This window comes from Pinus tabuliformis, chromosome 6 (genome assembly GCF_031772625.1).
Source record: "Pinus tabuliformis cultivar Carrire ecotype Pingquan chromosome 6, CPIR1, whole genome shotgun sequence".
NCBI lineage: Eukaryota > Viridiplantae > Streptophyta > Pinopsida > Pinales > Pinaceae > Pinus > Pinus tabuliformis.
In genome coordinates this window covers 1,260,724,918-1,260,743,700 of record NC_142292.1, presented here as the reverse complement: position 1 = coordinate 1,260,743,700, position 18,783 = coordinate 1,260,724,918, and the positions used below count along the sequence as shown (strand labels likewise).

The 18,783-nt window shown below is 34.7% G+C and overlaps 1 pseudogene; it reads right to left on the bottom strand.

Moving 5' to 3' along the window:
* The window catches only part of LOC149263246 (bifunctional levopimaradiene synthase, chloroplastic-like), a 90,029-nt pseudogene that overhangs the window by 11,886 nt on the left and 59,360 nt on the right, over nt 1–18,783 (bottom strand).

Sequence of the window (18,783 nt, the reverse complement as noted above, 5' to 3'; positions counted from 1 at the left end):
CTGACAATGTCTAACCTTGCTACTAGAGCAAAGGTTTCACCATAGTCAACACCAAATTGTTGTGAGAATCCTTTGGCAACCAGCCTTGCCTTATGTTTCTCAATCTCTCCTTTTTCATTCAGCTTGGTCTTATATACCCATTTTACACCAATTTTGGTTTTGTCTCTTCGAAGATTAGCTAATTCCCAAGTCTAATTCTTCTCTATGGCAACAATTTCTTGGTTCATTGCTTCTACCCAATGTTTTTCTTTAATTTCTTCTTCAAAATGAGTTGGCTAAGATGAAAGAAATGCAAACATATTATGTTGGTCAAACTCATGCTCCTCCTCATATATTTCTCTGACGCTTCTTGTTTTCTGATTGTCTTCTGAAGATGTTGAATCACTGGTGGATTCACTACTTGAAGATGTACCATTTTCAAAATGGTATGGATCTTCTTCAATCTGAAATGTTGGTGGTTGTGGTGGATAAAAAGATTGACTTGAAGCTTCATCAACTTGATCAGACCAAGATTTATTTTCAAAAAAATTTACATCTCTGCTTAAAATAAACTTCTTTGTAACTGGATTATAAAGTCTGTAGACCTTTGACTGCTCACTATAGCCTACGAAAATACATTTTTCACTCCTATCATCAAGCTTCTTTCTTAGCTCCTTAGGAACATGTGAAAAAAATACTGATCCAAAAATTCTAAAGTGAGATACATTTACCTTTATACCATCCCATGCTTCTTGAGGTATTGTATCTTAGAGAGTAGTCGTTGGAGATCTGTTGAGAAAATACACTGCTGTCGAAACTGCTTCAACCCAATAATTGTTTGACAACTTCTTCTCACAAAGCATACATCTGGCCATGTTCATGATTGACTGATTTTTCCTTTCTGCTACTCCATTATGTTGTGGAGTATATCTTGTTGTATTCTGCATTATGATTCCTTGTTGTTGACAAAATTCTTTGAAGTGATTGGAGTTGTACTCTCCTCCTCTGTCAGATCTGAGTACTTTCAAAGGCTTTCCACTATGATTTTTTGCTTCTGCTTTGAATTCTTTGAACCTTGAGAATGTATCTGATTTGTTTTTCAAAAAGTACACCCATGTCTTCCTGCTATAATTATCAATGAATGTTAGAAAATAAAGACTACCACCAATAGACTGTGTCTGCATAGGACCACATATATCTATATGGATAAGCTTTAAAGGCTCTTTTGCTCTAGAGGAAGATGTGGGAAAGATGTCTCTTTTATGCTTGGACAAAACACAAATTTCACAATTACAATCTTTCTCATTCATAGTAGGGAGACCAATGACTATTGACTATTTCTGAAGCTTACTTAGAGTTTTTAATGGTATGAGGCCATATCTAGAATGCCATAGCTAAGACTCATCTATTCTCGACACATTGTGTACAAAAGAGTGTGAAAGATTTCGACTTCTAAGAGTCAAAGGAAACATCCTATTCTTAGTTTTTTCAACCATAACTATCAGTCTTCTATTAGGAGGTTTGTTATAGATATAACATGTGTTCCCTTGAAATATTACATCATAACTATGTTCCATCAGTTGTCCTACACTAATGAGGTTATGCTTTAGATTTGGAACATAATGAACATCAAGAATGTATTTCTGCTAATTCAGTTTGGTAAGAATATGAACAATACCTTTTCCATCAACTTTAATACAAGAACGATCTCCAAGAGTAATTTCTGATGTTATGGAAGCATCAAGATAAGAAAGTATATTTTTTTTACCTGTCATATGATTGCTGCAGCCACTGTCTAGCAACCAAAGATCCTTGTTGTGAGTGTCTTCAGAAAAATTGCATGAAAGAAACATTGTTTCAGAGGATTCTCCTTCATTGTTGGAGAGATAGACATTGCCTCTGTGCTAATCTGACTGTTTCTTTTTGCATTCATTTTTATAATGCCCAAATTTCTTACAGTAATAACATTGGACATTATATTTTCTCCAAAGTCTGGTTTTTTGAGTTTGATTTTGTGGAGGTCTCCACTGCTCTGCTGCATAATGATGCTCTGATCTGCCTCGTCTTTGACCTTTTCCTCGCTTGTTTCCGCCTCTATATCCTCTACCTCTGCCTCTTCCAAAAGAGAGTTGTGCTTTGAAAGCTTGTTCCATGGAATCTCTTGTCAAGTTGAGTCTTATTTCGTGTGCTAGAAGTGATCCAGTCAACTGTTCTACTGAGAAAGTTGTAAGGTCTTTGGATTCCAAAATGGCTATTACAATCATGTCATATTTCTTGGGCAGACTTCGAAGGAATTTCTGAACAATTTTCTCATCTGAAATGGTTTCACCGATGAGCTTGATCTAATTTACTATTCCCACAACTCTTGTCATGAACTGATCCACATTTTCTGTGTCAGTCATCTTTAGGGTTTCAAACTGTGATCTCAATGTTTGTAATTTCACTGTCTTCACTGTATCATTACCTTGATACGCAATTTTCGTGATTTCCAAAGCTTCATGTGTTGTGGATGCGCTTGTTATCTTGTCGAAAATAGTCATCGACTGAGTTTTGAATCCAACATTTGGCTCTGTGTTCTTTCTTTTTTAGTTCATTCGTTGCATTCCTATGATTATTAGTCATGGTCGCCCATGCTTCTTGAGTCGGCTCTACATATGCAGTCTGAAGTGTATCCCAACACTCTTGGGCTTGCAGGAACGTCGTCATTCTCAAAACCAAAACTCATAATTTTTGCCAAACAGAGTCGGGGTTTGTGGCAAAGAACTAGAGGAATCCATTTCTTTGAATGTAAGAGGAATCCATTTCTTTGAATGCAAAATGTCCGCCTTTTCTTTTAAATCTCCTTTAAAAAATATTTTCCTTCCAAATTTTTATAAAAAAACTTTAAAAAAATTACAAACTCTATACTCCTTTTTACTTTCCAAATCTTTTATTAAAAAAAACTTTAAAAAAGAAAGACTTGTCTTATAAAAAAAATAAGAAACCCTTATAAAACACCCTTCTATTCAAAAAATACTTTCCAACTTGCGCATACCTCATTTGGACATATCATAAGGTTTTAAATTAAAAAAAAAAAAATCCAAATGAATACGTGAAGGGATGAAGCGAAAAAAACTTGGTTGACGTAGTTAAACAGATCTAGTTTGACTTTTCCTAACACATGCGGAAAGAAAGGGTAGCCGACGTGCTAAAGCTTCTCTAGACTGAAGGCCAGCGTTACAGCACTGACGCACTGTTCATCAATAGGAAGTGCTAAAGCTTTTCTCGATTGTGAAGGCCAGCGTTACAGCACTAACGCATTGTTTATCAATAGGACGAAGCCTTAAATCGGAATCAGTACAACGGACAGGGACTATTTGATTTTTTAACTGTTCATCGTTAGTGGTGTTACTAACCTATTTTTTTTCAACGCAACTTCGTAGCAACCTTCGTCTCACAGTTGCTTCACTTTGCTACGATCTCTGTTCCACTTTTCAGTTGCAAGAAAGAGATCTTACTATCTTTTTAGAGAGGTAATTTATGCTGAAGAAGCAAGTTGTAATTAAGAAGCATGACATATATGTACTATCTGTTTTATTTTTAATTCAGATTTTTTTTTTATTAAAAAAAAAAGAAGCTACTAAGACTATAAGGGGTATCCTTGTGCAATGGATTGCAGGTCTGGAAAATATCTTAGAATCTAACTGTTAGGAGAGATCAGAACTAGATAAATATGTTAGAATCTGACTGTCACCAAAAATTAGAATTAGATATTTTAAAATCTATAAAGATAGATTGGTTTAGTTGCTATGAGTTTTATGGTTTAATTTGGAACAGGAATATGTATGCCTGAAAACTGTTCCAGACTCTTTGGTTAAAAAAAATAGGAAAAAAAAAGTTAGTTCGAATCAACGAAAAATTTACAGTACTAACGCATTGTTTATCATTAGGAAGTGCTAAAGCTTTTCTCGACTGTGAAGGCCATTGTTACAGTACTAACGCATTGTTTATCAATAGGACGGAGTGTTAAATCGTAATCGGTGCAAGGGACAGGGGACTAACGCGTTTGATCTTTTCACTGTTTGGTGTTACTAACTCGTTTCTGAACACCGTGTACAAAAAAATCAGGTTTTTCTTCAACGCAACTTCGCAGCAACTTTAGTCTCACAGTTGCTTCACTTTGCTACGATTTTCAGTTTCATGAATCTCCGCTCCACTTTTCAGTTTCATTCTTTGTCAGTTAGCGAGAAAAAGATCTCACTGTCTTTTTAGATGTAACTTACGTTGAAGAAGCAAGTTGTAATTAAGAAGCATGACATATGTACAATCTATTTTATTTTTGTTTTATTTTTAATACATAAGCGCTTTTTTATTTTCAAAGAAAAGACTAAGTAGACTATAAAGGGGTATCCTTGTGCAATTGATTGCAGGTCTGGAAAATATCTTGGAATCTAACTGTTAGGAGAGATCAGAACTAGGAATCTGATTGTCACCAGAGATCAGAATTAGATATTTTCAAATCTATAAAGATAGATTGGTATAGTTCCTACAAGTTTTATGGTTTAATTTGGGACAGGAATATGTGTGCGTGAAAACTGTTCTAGACTGTTAGATCTATTATTGTTGAAAATTATGTTTCAGACCATCGCCCAATAACTCTCCTTTGGAACAATTCTGATGCAAGGTTTGGTTTACCTTTTAAGTTCAACAGAATCTGGCTAGAAGACTCAAATTTTGATTCATTAATCTGATCATTCTGGAAGGAAAAAAGAATCATAGAGGAGGGCACTTTCAGCACTGAAAGCTTCATAAATGGTCTCAAGCTCCTTAAAACAGAAGACTCAAATTTTGATTCATTAATCTGATCATTTTGGAAGGAAAAAAGAATCATAGAGGAGGGCACTTTCAGCACTGAAAGCTTCATAAATGATCTCAAGCTCCTTAAAACAGAAGTAAAGCAATGGGAAAGGAAGAAGATGGAGGAACTGAGAAAGGAATTGGTCACAATAGAGGAGGAGTTTAAGGTCCTACATAACCAAATGACTGTCCATTCTCTTCTTCCCATAGTTAGGGAGAAAATTCACGCTTTAGAACTTGGGAGAAAGAAAATTCTTCAAATAAGGGAGACAACCTGGAGATTGAAAAATAGAGCACTATGGATCAAAGAAAGAGATAAAAATACCAAATTTTTCTACTGTTTTGCTAATCACAGAAGAAAACTAAATACAATTTGGCAAATAAAGGATGGTGAGGGAAACATATATAATAAGCAATAGGATATTTCATCTCTAGCTGTTTCATATTTTAAAAAAGCATATAATAGAGTGGAAGTGGAGGATGTGGATGCTCAATTGTGGGCAGTTGAAGATTAGCATATAATAGAGTGGAAGTGGAGGATGTGGATGCTCAACGGTTGAAGATTATCCCAAAATGTTTAACGAAGAAGATAATGTGGATTTGTATAAGGAGGTTAAGGAGAAAGAATTGACATGGGCCATTAAATCAATGAAAGGTGATAAAAGCCCAGGTCCAGATGGATGGACTGTTGAATTTTTTGCTCATTTCATAGACATATTTCAGGAAGAACTGCTTCAGATGGTGGAGGAATCTAGGTCTAAAGGATTCATACATCCTCTGTTAAATTCCACTTATATCTCCCTTATCCCAAAGAAATCAGAGGTGGAATCCTTTTCTGATTATCGCCCTATTTCTCTGTGTAACTTATCATATAAGATTATCTCTAAGATAATAGCCAACAAATTGAAAGTTTCTTTATGACTCAGACAAGGATGTGCATTATCCCCTCTCTTGTTTATCCTGGTGATGGATGGATTAAGCCTAAAATTAAGAAAAACACTGTCCACTCGTGAATTTGAAGCACTGAAAATTAGCAGTCATGTCACAGTTTCTCACAGTTTTTTTGTGGATGATATTTTCTTGATAGGTATGGTAAACAGGTTTAAATGGTTATCACTCTCATTACTCATAAAGAAGTTTGGGGTAGCCACGGGTCTTGTTCAAAATGAACTAAAATCTATTATTCTCTATGGATCATGTGCCCAGGATGATATATATTTTATTCAGAACTGCTTTGGAGTGAAAGCTGAAAATATAGATAAGGGTATGAAATACCCGGGGTATCGATTAAAGCCAGGAAGCTACAAAAATGTAGACTGGATATGGCTGGTGGAAAGATTCTATTTGAAAATAAAGGAATGGGAACACAAATGTTTATCTATGGGAGGATGTATCATCCTCACACAGTTAGTGCTGAATCAGCTGGGGATTTATTGGGCACATCTATTTTGTATTCCACAAATGATTAATAATCTTTTGAATCGAGTAATGTCATGCTATATATGGTCGGGTGCAAGGACGAACACCAAGTATCATTTAGTGAAGCTGGAAAAGATCACTAGACCCAAAATCTTGGGTGGCTGGGGTATTCTTAACTTAAAGTTCTTTGGATGGGCTCTTATTTTGAAATCTCTTTGGAGGGGTATCAACAGTAGAAGTATATGGGGAAAGCTGATCCGATCCAAATATATGAAGAATAAGGATTTCTCCTTCTGGTTCAGACAAGGAGAAATTGGGAAAAAAGGTGGCTCACAAATTTGGAACAGTTTTAGAAAGGTCAAGAATATTCTTTTCCAAAATATTATGTGGCTTTTTGGATTGGGTAACAGAATTATGTTGGGTAAAGATCGCATTGTAGGAGCAGGTGAGGGTGTACCATGGACAGTGGAATTGATATTGTATATGAATAGAAGAGGCATTTATGTCCTAAGTCAACTAATCACTGATTGGAATGGAAAGATTCCAATTTGGTGTGACTTCTCTCAACTGAATCTTGCTGATCAATATTAAAAAGGATTGGCTACAGATGGTAAAAACATTAAAGGAGGCAGGGATAAGTTATGACATCAAAGGGGATTGCATTTCAGGAGAAGTAGAGATGGCGGACTATTACCTCAAAATTTGCATGAAGGAAATTCAGAATGTTGAATATTGCTGGTTTCACAGTTTTTGGAAAATTAACATTCCAATTAAAATTGTAATCTGTAATCTTCCTTTGGCTAACATGGCAGAACAAAAATATTACATGGGCAAACTTACAAAGAAGAACCACTATGGTCCTAGGATATGCTACCTATGCAGGAATAATTCTGAGGAAAATGAACACTTATTTTTACAGTTAATATTTGGAAACACTTCACTAACATGACACAGATTCCTTTCACTTAGTTTAATACAATTGAAGAGTGTTTAAAATGGTGGAGTACTCAGAGTAAAAGCAGGAGATTGTTAGCTTTGGTTATTTTGGTTATTTTATGGGAAATATGGAAAGATCGAAATCATGTGATTTTTTGGCTTCAGGAGATGAAGGGAAAACTTAATCTATGAATCCATAGAACAGTGGGTGGTATTAGATTAGAATGAAGATACCAAGAAAAACAAAAAGAAGACAGAGAAGGGGAGAGTTCAGTTCTCCAACTATCCGGTGGGATTTTTTGATGGAGTAGCTCAAGGAGGAAGACTTTTGCTTAAAATTGTCAGAAGAGCAGGAATTCTGGATACACTGGTATATGGGAGAAGGAACAAGTATGAAGGCAGAAGCTGTTGCTTTATGGGGTTTATTATGGTTTATCAAGTTCTTGGATATCCCTCAAGTAGAAATTTTTGGGGATTCAAAATGTATGATAGACCATGTTAACAGGAAGAACAATATCCAGCAAAGTTCCCTACAAGGTTGGCTGAGACGTATAAAAAGTATATGGAGTTATTTCCAGAATTTGTCCATGGAGCACATCAACAGGACACATAACAAAACTGCGGATGAATTATCCAAAAAGGGACTTCAAGCCACATAAGAAGGTATGCACATCATGATGAAAACGGGAACAGATGAGACAGAAGTAGAAAATCTAAAGGTGCTGTGATAGATCACTAAAGAGAGCTAAAAAAAGTAGAACTTCATTGCAGATAAGTCTATATAAAATTACAGTTTTTTTTTTTTGTTTAAAATTTTGTATAAATTTTGTATCTGATTTTGTAGAGAAATCATATAAGAAAAGACCACATTAAGATTGCGATCTACACAAAATGCAAATGATCTGAACCACATATTAGTCTAAATTGCAAATATCGCTGAGAGAAAATAGTATCATTAATATTGTAATTATTAGATAACAGTTCAGAGGGATGTAAGTGGAGAAGCCTCTCCCCCAATGTTGTCAAGCTGTGAATATCTCATCAAAAGGTTTATGAGGAGGATATGTCCATCATAAATATGTATTGTTTTAACCCTAATATAAAACAGACAGCTTTTTCTTGCCGAAAAAAAAAAATTTGTTTCAGACTTTCGGTTAAAAGAAAAATAGGAACAAAAAAGTTAGTTAGAATAAACGAACCATTTACCTTTTCACAGATTCTGTAAACAGGTTGAGATTGTCTAAAGTTCCATGAGCGTCATAAAGATCATCTAACATGACGGTGAAAATAACAGTTTTTGTGTAAACGGCTCTGCAGGTAGCAAACTCTGGCTCAAACAAAAAAGACGCTGTTGAGAAATATATTTCGGCTACACGTTCCCGAGTGAAGCCGAGCTCTGGGAAACCCGATGAATTCCACCACCTTTGAACAGTGCAAAATATATTGTTAGCTTTCGGTAAGGAAGATAGACTTAATATCAATGAAACGTAATTGTGGAGTAAGCAACACCTCCGAATATCCTGAAGCTCTTGTCTGTGTAAAGCTTGCAGTCGATTGAAATCCAATTTTGCTAATTCCAAATAGATTTCGTTGAAAACATTTGGCATCCTGGAAGAGGGAGTTACATAGGGAAGTAAATATTAATGGAGGTTTTATAGAGATAATTGGAAAAATGGAAAAACTCAATCATACGATCTTGAAAGTTAAATTTACAGAGTGGTTTTATGAATCTTACATATACAAAATTTTCCCGACCCAGAAATCCTTTGGTCCATAATTTTCAATGTAGCTTCTAGCCTCCAGCCTTGGCATACTTCTATGCCAGGGATATTTGAGTGAATACTCCACCCGGAGAAAAAATTATGAAAGATCGATCGAATATATTAAACTGTAAATTGAAATAATGGTTTTTTAAATCTAATTTAATCAACAAAAAGAGAATTCAACTGTTTGAACTTGCGCCTACTGACCAAATCCTTGAAATATTTCCAAAATCTGGAACGATTAGAATAGCCAACAATATTATGTACCTACCTCTCCCCGAAGATTCTTTTTAATGGCCCATTTGTCAAAGGCATCCACATCCTCCAGAGCATGCTTCAGATACCTTTCCGTACAGAGTTTTGCTTCCTTAATGATCGTTTCTCCCGGAAATGCAACGTGTGAACAACGATTGACATTTAACATGTCTGTAACTCCTCTCTGTGATTGACCCAAGAAGCAAAAAAACTCTCCATTCTCATCTCTAAATTTTTTTAAAACATCTGCCAAAAATGTTGGTTGTAGAGTTCAACAACCTGAATGAATTCAAAAAAAAGGCCATTGGCACAATTCCCAGCAAAATATAATAGCTCTCTCTGCACCAACATTTTACCTGAGGATACATTGTATCCATGCAGTCTCAAGATTCGAAGGCCCATGGCTGTATCATCGATATCACGGACAGCATTCTCCCTACCCCATCCAACGCCTCTAATTCCGTCCCAGTGGCTGCACAACAATTTCAATCCGGATGATGACTCACATTTTCTATTCGAAAACTTCGTGTGAAAATATTTAAATATAATGACTCAGTACATCACAGAAGCTTTCAACTTTCAAAAAATTTCATATATAATAATAATTACCTTGAGCTGATACTCGTACTTTAGAATGCCCAAAGACATAATACCTGTAAGCATAATCCAACGCGTCCTTGATCTCCTCTTTGAAATGGCGATCAATCCCTAGCCTCTCAACAGTATCAACGGACCACAGACGTTCAAATAGATCAACCGGATACTGACAAGGCACTGCAATAACAAATTTTCCACAAATCAATGCTATGCAATTTTCAATTTGAATATAATAATTTTCACAAATCATTGAGCCCAGTATAATATGTAAGGCTGTGGGTCTTTCATCAAAATTGAAATTAAATAATTATTAAAAAAAATTATTTAAATAATAGGTTTATACAATTGAAATTAAATAACTATATTAAAAAATATTTAAATAATTATATTAAAAAATATTTAATAACATGTTCATAAAAGAATTTAGAAGTAAAAAATTAAATGTCTTTCAATACATGTTAGATCTGTATTTAAAATAAATCTATACTAAAATTATAATAGTATACCTAACTAAATGATGAATCGATAACAAAATAGCTAGACCGAAAGTAATTTCTCAGGATAAATCAAATCGCAGTCTTGTTAGAAATTAAATTATTTTCTAACTAATGATATAGCAGATTTTTCAGTAGACTGGTAAGTGAGGGAGGCTGTACCTTCCCCAACACAAGCAACAATCTTTCTTGAACCTGCATATCAAGATACATTAATCAGTTGAGCTGAAATTAATGTGATATAAAAATAACCATAGTAGTTATATTGGAAATTATCTACTGTCCTTTATTGCCAACGAAAACAGGAAAAATAGATTATCATTCTTCATTCCCAACGAAAACAGGAAAAATAGAAAAAAAGGAACTATATCTCAGAAAAACACAATAGAAATTATATAGTCACCTTTAGTACCCCATCGTTGGTACAGGTTTCTCCGTTTGCCAGCACTGGTTCCTGCATTAAGCTAGCTATGGAAATGTGGAATGCACTGTCTGTTAGCATGGTGGTGAGGTCCAGTATGAATGTGAGTTGACAATGAAGTGGAAGGCAAGGTCATCTTCCTAAATGCACCACCAGTTGCAGAGATATTGAACTCAATCAGATGATATGTCACCTCATAAGAATTTCTTATAAACAAATAGTAGTCGGCCTACATACAGTTATCTTCCCACAAAGGGTCAATAGATTCCCATAATTTGTCGGGTCTACAGATCCTTAAGTTTGTCACTTGTGAATAGTATTACTTGGACATTCATAATACATCAAATCAATGGCGTCGCGGGCTAGAATGAAACAACTTTTGAAAACTTAAGACAGTGTACAGCAATGCGGACTGGTCGATTCGTTTGTACAACTTCAACTTAATTTGAAGCAACTTTTGAGAAATTGTGACAGTATACATAAATGCGGGGTGGTCGATTTCTTTCTACAGCTTAATTTGAAGAAACTTTTGACAATTTGTGACAATATACATAAATGCTGAGTGGTCGATTCCTTTGTACATCTGCAATTTAAGCAACTTTTGAGAATTTGTGACAATATACATAAATGCTGAGTGGTCGATTCCTTTGTACATCGGCATTTAAGCAACTTTTGAGAATTTGTGACTGTATACATAAATGCTGAGCGGTTGATTCCTTTGTACAACTTAATTTGTTGTCGCTCTGCGCTAAAAATTTACTTACTTCAAAATGAAGCCAAAATGGATATTTTCGCAATTAAGGTCAAGATAGGTCGTTTTATCTTTCTACAATGCAAATGACACTCAAATGTCCCTTTGATATTTACAATGGCATAAAACATTATTAAATCATGACTGCCTAGAAATTATCATAGTTTATAATGTCCCCCAATATTTCATAGTTTATTGATAGGAAATATTTAATTTTTTTTTATAGAAATTATCTTTTATCATTTGTACCACCTATTTCTTGGTGCACAAATTATAGAAAGTTATTTTCTATTGGACAATTTTTTCCATCGAAAATATTTTGAGTAACTTCCAGACTTATGAACTTAATCCCTATTGTATGTTAATATAGATTAAATTTCATGGATAAAAGTTCCCAACCATAATCTCTCACAACTTACATTCATATAAGCTCTCTATTTACAATTATGTTGTGGAACAACTTCTTTCCTCAAACTATAATTATAACAAATTATAACCACTTGAACAAATTATAATGGTCAGAACATAACAACCAAGTTGCAAATAGAGAAATCTAACTCTTAGAACATAACCGATAAAAAGTATTTAAATATAATGAGTGATAAACTACCAATGAAATAAAAATATTAAAAAATAAAGATAAAAACAATAAATAAATGTGAATAATAAAAATCAAAATCAACATATTTTTTGGTCGAACTTAAGGAATTAAAAAAATTAAAGGAATTAATCCAATTAATAAGAATCTAAAATAATAGGTTAAAAAAATGAGTAAATCAAGATAAAGAAATAAACAATAAATAATAAACAATAAATAAATAAATAAAAATGAAAAATAAAAAAAAAGACTTCAAAATATAAAATGTCAAAAAGAGAAAGTCAAAGTTAATTAATAAGGAAGAGATGAAATCAATGAAAGAATAATAGTAATATAAAATCACAACTAAAAAAGGGATATTGAAAAGTATTAAAATGTTTAATAATAATTTAAAAAGGATGGAAACAATTAAGGAAAAAAAGAAAAAAAAGAAAGATATCCATCTCTTTTTTTTTTAAGGATTGAAATAATTAAGAAAAATAAAGTAAATAAAATAAGAGATTGGTCTCTTTTTTTAATTTTAATTTTATTTTTTATCAAAGTATCTCTCTCTCTATAAACTTAGGAAGACAGGGTAAGGACCCAACAACTTAATTTTCCAGCCATCGTCTCTATTCAGAATACTAGGCGTCCTTTCAATTTCTATGGCCTCCCGAAACTTACGGTGATGGAAATGATCAATCCTTGCAATGCCCGAAACTTACGGTGATGGAAATGATCAATCCTTGCAATGACCCAAGCCTCTTCAATGCAGATGTGTTGTTTTGTCTTCTCCCCATGTTCTGCCAAAGCTGAGGTGCGAGTCCTCCCATGTTTGATGTCGGATGCGTGCTCATGAATCCTTTGATTTATTGAGTAGTCAGTTTCACCAATGTTGGGTGTCCCACATGCTTCTTAATTTCCATATTATTTGGAAGTGTCAAACCGTCTCCATCCATGTAAAACAACTTCGTTACTCTTGTAGAATCAAAAACTAGTCTCCTACAACTGTCTCGTATTACATCTCTGTTGTTCACAAAATAGTGACCTATTTCTTGGAGATAGGACCAGCTCAAACTGCAAGCAAGCAACGAAGAATCATTTGGAAAAACATATGGCATACACTCCCACTGGGATTCTTTGATGGTGCTTGCAGTGGGAGGAAATGTGGATGTGGGGTTTACATAGTCATTGAGCTGAGAAAAAGCTATAATTTTTTGTGGGAAGGAGGACACCACACGAACAGTAAGGAAGAGATACTGGCACTATGGGGAGTGTTGATAGCAGGGAAATGGTTGGGATTGGAGAACCTATAGGTTTATGGAGATGCAAAAGGCATTATCGACTGGGCTAAGCGTCTAAATAATTTCAACCCTCCCATCTTGAATAATTGGATGAAGCGCATCAAGAATAGGGTGAGCACATACAACTCATCAACATTGATCACATATATAGAGAACATAATTGGGCTGTAGATTTACTTTTGAAAAGAGGCATTGGGAAAGAATTTTTTACAGCATTTGAACATGGGGTTAAGACAAACATTGGAAGTATCAACTTCTCAAAGAGTTAGAAGTCAATACCCAGGAATGAAAGACAAAAGTTTTTTTTTTTTTTTTTTACTATAAGAATATGAATACATTCTGAGTTTTCTTTTTATCATAAAAAATATTTGGACTAAGTATGTTGGATAGTGAACTAAGGAGGTTAGGGCTATAAAACTAGAAGTTATGGTTAGTGACAAAGAATGAAACTGAAAATTGGAGCAGAGATTGCTCTTCTCAATATTCTGAATGTCTAAATAGGTTACATTGTAAACATCGATAATAAATAACTGAAGTAAAACTTGACACCTATGGAGTAGAACTCAAGTAAGACTAAACTGCTTATGACACTTAACACACAAGAAATCAATTAAGATGACACCTAACCAACAACTAACTAACAATGAGATTAATATCTCAACATCCCCTCCTAATCTCAATTGTTACATGTAGTGACACTTTCAATGCCAGGTTGTTTTCTTTGAAATTCAAATACATTCTTACCCAATGGCTTTGTGAAAAGGACTGCTAGTTGATCTTTCAAACCACAGAAAGAAAGTACTATGTCCCCATCATTGACAAGCTCCTGGATGAAATGAAAACGAGTGTGAATGTGCTTGCTCTTTTTGTGGAATACATGATTTTTTGGTAAGGAAATAGTTGAACTATTATCACAGTAGATTGGATTTGGCTCCTTCTGAATATTTGAGATATCTTTCAATAATCTTCTTAACCACACATCTTGATAAGTTGTTGAATTTGCTACTACATATTCTGCCTCTGTAGAAGATATTGAAACAATTGATTGTTTCTTGGATGCCCATGAAATCAGATTGGTTCCAAGATGAAAAGCATACCGTGAGGTGCTTTTGTGATCATCTAAACTCCCTGCATAATCACTGTCTGTATAACCTGAAAGTGAACAATTTTCAGAATGTGTATAAAACAAACCATAATCTATTGTCCTCACAATATACCTTAAGATCTTTTTTGCAGCCTTCCAATGAGAAATCTTAGGTGACTGCATAAACCTGGAGACAAAACTTGCCACAAACATAATATCAGGTCTAGTTGAAGTGAGAATCAACTAGACTTTTATACTGTGTGGAATCAACTGGTGGTGCCACATCTTCTTCAGTGTTGTGCCCTGAGAAATTGGTGTATCTACAGGTTTGCAATTGGTCATTATGAACTATTTGATAATATCACTGGCATATTTTTGCTGACCGACAAAAATTCCATTAGCAGATTGGTGAATTTCAATGCCTAAGAAGTATTTCATGACTCCTAGATTTTTCATATCAAACTATTTTAGCATTGCTTCTTTGAAATCTTCTAACATCATATTTCCTGTATAAAGAAGATCATCTACATAAAGGAATACTATCAAAATTTTACCTTCATGCATTTTGGTATACAAAGTTGGCTCATGATTGCTTTAGAAAAAACCGCTTTTGATGAGATATGTGTCGATGTGACTGTACCAAGCTCTTGGAGCTTGTTTTAAACCATAGAAGGCTTTCTTCAATCTGTATACCTTATGTTCCTGTCCTGGAACTTCAAAACTAGGAGGCTGCTCTACATAAACTTCTTCCTACAATATACCATTTAGGAAAGCAGATTTTACATCAAACTGATAGACTTTCCATTTGTGCTGAGCTGTTATGGACAAAATGGTTCTGACAGTGTCTAACATTGCTATTGGAGCAAAGGTTTCACCATAGTCAACACCAAACTATTGTGAGAGTCCTTTGGCAACCATCCTTTCCTTATGTTTCTCAATCTCTCCTTTTTCATTCAGCTTGGTCTTATATACCCATTTTACACCAATTTTGGTTTTTTCTCTTGGGAGATTAGCTAATTCCCAAGTCTGATTCTTCTCTATGGCAACAATTTCTTGGTTCATTGCATCTACCCAATGTCTTTCTTTAACTGATTCTTCAAAATGAGTTGGTTGAGATGAAAGAAATGCAAACATATTATGTTGGTCAAACTCATGCTCCTCCTCATATATTTCTTTGACGCTTCTTGTTTTCTGATTGTCTTCTGAAGATGTTGAATCATTGGTGGATTCACTGCTTGAAGATGTACCATTTTCAGAATGGTATGGCTCTTCTTCAACCTACAATCTTGGTGGCTGTGGTGGATAAAAAGATTGACTTGAAGCTTCATCAACTTGATCAGACCAAGATTTATTTTCAAAAAAATTTACATCTCTGCTTAAAACAAACTTCTTTGTATATGGATTATAAATTTTGTAGACCTTTGACTGTTTACTATAGCCTACCAAAATACATTTTTTCACTCCTATCATCAAGCTTCTTTCTTATCTTCTGAGGAACATGTGAAAAAGATACTAATGAAAAAATTCTAAAGTGAGATACATTTACCTTTCTACCATCCCATGCTTCTTGAGGTATTGTATCTTGGAGAGTGGTTGTTGGAGATCTGTTGAGAACATAGACTGTTGTCGAAACTACTTTAGCCCAATAATTGTTTGGCAACTTCTTCTCACGAATCATACATCTGGCCATGTTCATGATTGACTGATTTTTGCTTTCTGCTACTCCATTCTGCTGTGGAGTATATCCTGTTGCGTTTTGCATTATGATTCCTTGTTGTTGACAAAATTCTTTGAAGTGATTGGAGTTATACTCTCCTCCTCTGTCAGATCTGAGTACTTTCAAAGACTTTCCACTCTCCTTTTTTGCTTCTGCTTTGAATTCTTTGAACCTTGAGAATGTATCTGATTGGTTTTTCAGAAAATACATCCATGTCTTCCTTCTATAATCATCAATGAATGTTAGAAAATAAAGATTACCAGCAATAGACTGTGTCTGCATAAGACCACATATTTCTGTATGGACAAGCTCTAAAGGGTCTTTTTCTATAGAGGAAGATGTGGGAAAATTGTCTCTTTTATGCTTGGACAGAACACAAATTTCACAATTACAGTGTTTTTCATTCATAGTAGGGAGACCAATTACTATTGACTATTTCTTAAGCTTACTTATACTTTTGAATGGTATGAGGTCATATCTAGAATGCCATACCTGAGACTCATCTATTCTTGACACATTGTGTATAAAAGAGTGTGAAGGATTTCGACTTCCAAGAGTCGAAGGAAACACCTTATTCTTAGATTTTTCAACCATAGCTATCAGTCTTCTATTGGGAGGTTTGTTATAGATATAACATGTGTTCCCTTGAAATATTACATCATAACCATGTTCCATCAGTTGTCCTAGACTAATGAGGTTATGCTTCAGATTTGGAACATAATAAACATCACGAATGTATTTCTGTTGATTTTGTTTGGTAAGAATAGGAACAATACATTTTCTTTCAGCTTTAATACAAGAACGATCTCCAGGAGTAATTTTGATGTTATGGAAGCATGAAGATAAGAAAGCAGATTTTTGTTACCTGTCATATGATTGTTGTAGCCATTTTCCAGCAACCAAAAATCCTTGTTGTGAGTGTCTTCAGAAAAATTGCATGAAAGAAACATTGTTTCAGAGGATTCTCCTTCATTGTTGGAGAGATGGACATTGCCTCTGTGTTGATCTGACTGTTTCTTTTTGCATTCATTTTCATAATGCCCAAATTTCTTGCAGTAATAACACTCGACATTATATTTGCTCCAAGGTCTGCTTCTTTGAGTTTGATTTTGTGGAGGTCTCCACTGCTCTGCTGCATGATGATGTTCTGATCTGCCTCTGCTTCGGCCTCTGCCTCGCTTGTTTCCACCTCTATATCCTCTACCTCTGCCTCTACCAAAAGAGAGTTGTTCTTTGAAAGCTTGTTCCATGGAATCTTCTGTCAAGTTGATTCTTGTTTCGTGTGCTACAAGTGATCTAGTCAACTGTTCTACTCAAAAAGTTGTAAGATCTTTGGATTCCAGAATGGTTGTTACAATCATGTCATATTTCTTGGGCAGACTTCGAAGGAATTTCTGAACAATTTTCTCATCTAAAATGGTTTCACCGATGAGCTTGATCTGATTTACTATTCCCACAACTCTTGTCATAAATTGATCCACATTTTCTTGTCAATCATCTTTAGGGTTTCAAACTATGATCTCAATGTCTGTAATTTCACTGTCTTCACTGTATCATTACCTTGATACACAACCTTCAAGATTTCCCAAGCTTCATGTGCTGCATGTTATCTCGTCGAAAAGAGAGTCATCGACTGAGTTTTGAATCCAACATTTGGCTCTGTGTTCTTTCTTTTTGAGTTCATTCGCTGCATTCCTATGATTATTAGTCATGGTCGTCCATGCTTCTTGAGTCGGCTCTACATATGCACTCTTGGGCTTGCAGGAACGTAGTCATTCTCAAAACCAAAACTCATAATTTTTGCCAAACAGAGTTGGGGTGTGTGGCAAAGCACATGAGGAAGCCATTTCTTTGAATGCAAAATGTCCATCTTTTCTTTTAAATCTCCTTTAAAAAATCTTTACCTTACAATTTTTTATAAAAAAAACTTTAAAAAAATTACAAACTCTATACTCTTTTTTACTTTCCAAAATTTTTATTAAAAAAAACTTAAAAAAGAAAAAGACTTTTCTTTTAAAAAAACATCAGAAACCCTCATAAAAAAAAATAAATCCAAATGAATACGTGAAGGGATGAAGCGAGAAAACCTGGTTGACGTCCTTAAACAGATCTGGTTTGACTTTTGCTAACGCTGTGGAAAGAATGGGTAGCCGGCCTGCTAAAGCTTCTCTAGACTGTGAAGGCCAGCGTTACAACACTAACGCACTGTTCATCAATAGGAAGTGCTAAAGCTTTTCTCGACTGTGAAGGCCGGTGTTACAACACTAACACATTGTTTATCAATAGGACATAGCGTTAAATCGGAATCGGTGCAAGGGACAGGGACTATTTGATTTTTTAACTGTTCAGCGTTAGTGGTGTTACTAACCTCTTTTTTTTCAACGCAACTTCGCAGCAACCTTCGTCTCACAGTTGCTTCACTTTGCTACGATCTCTGTTCCACTTTTCAGTTGCAAGAAAGAGATCTTACTGTCTTTTTAGAGAGGTAATTTAGGTTGAAGAAGCAAGTTGTAATTAAGAAGCATGACATATATGTACTATCTGTTTTATTTTTAATTCGATTTTTTTTTTTATTTAAAAAAAAAAAGCTACTTAGACTGTAAAGGGGTATCCTTGTGCAATGGATTGCAGGTCTGGAAAATATCTTGGA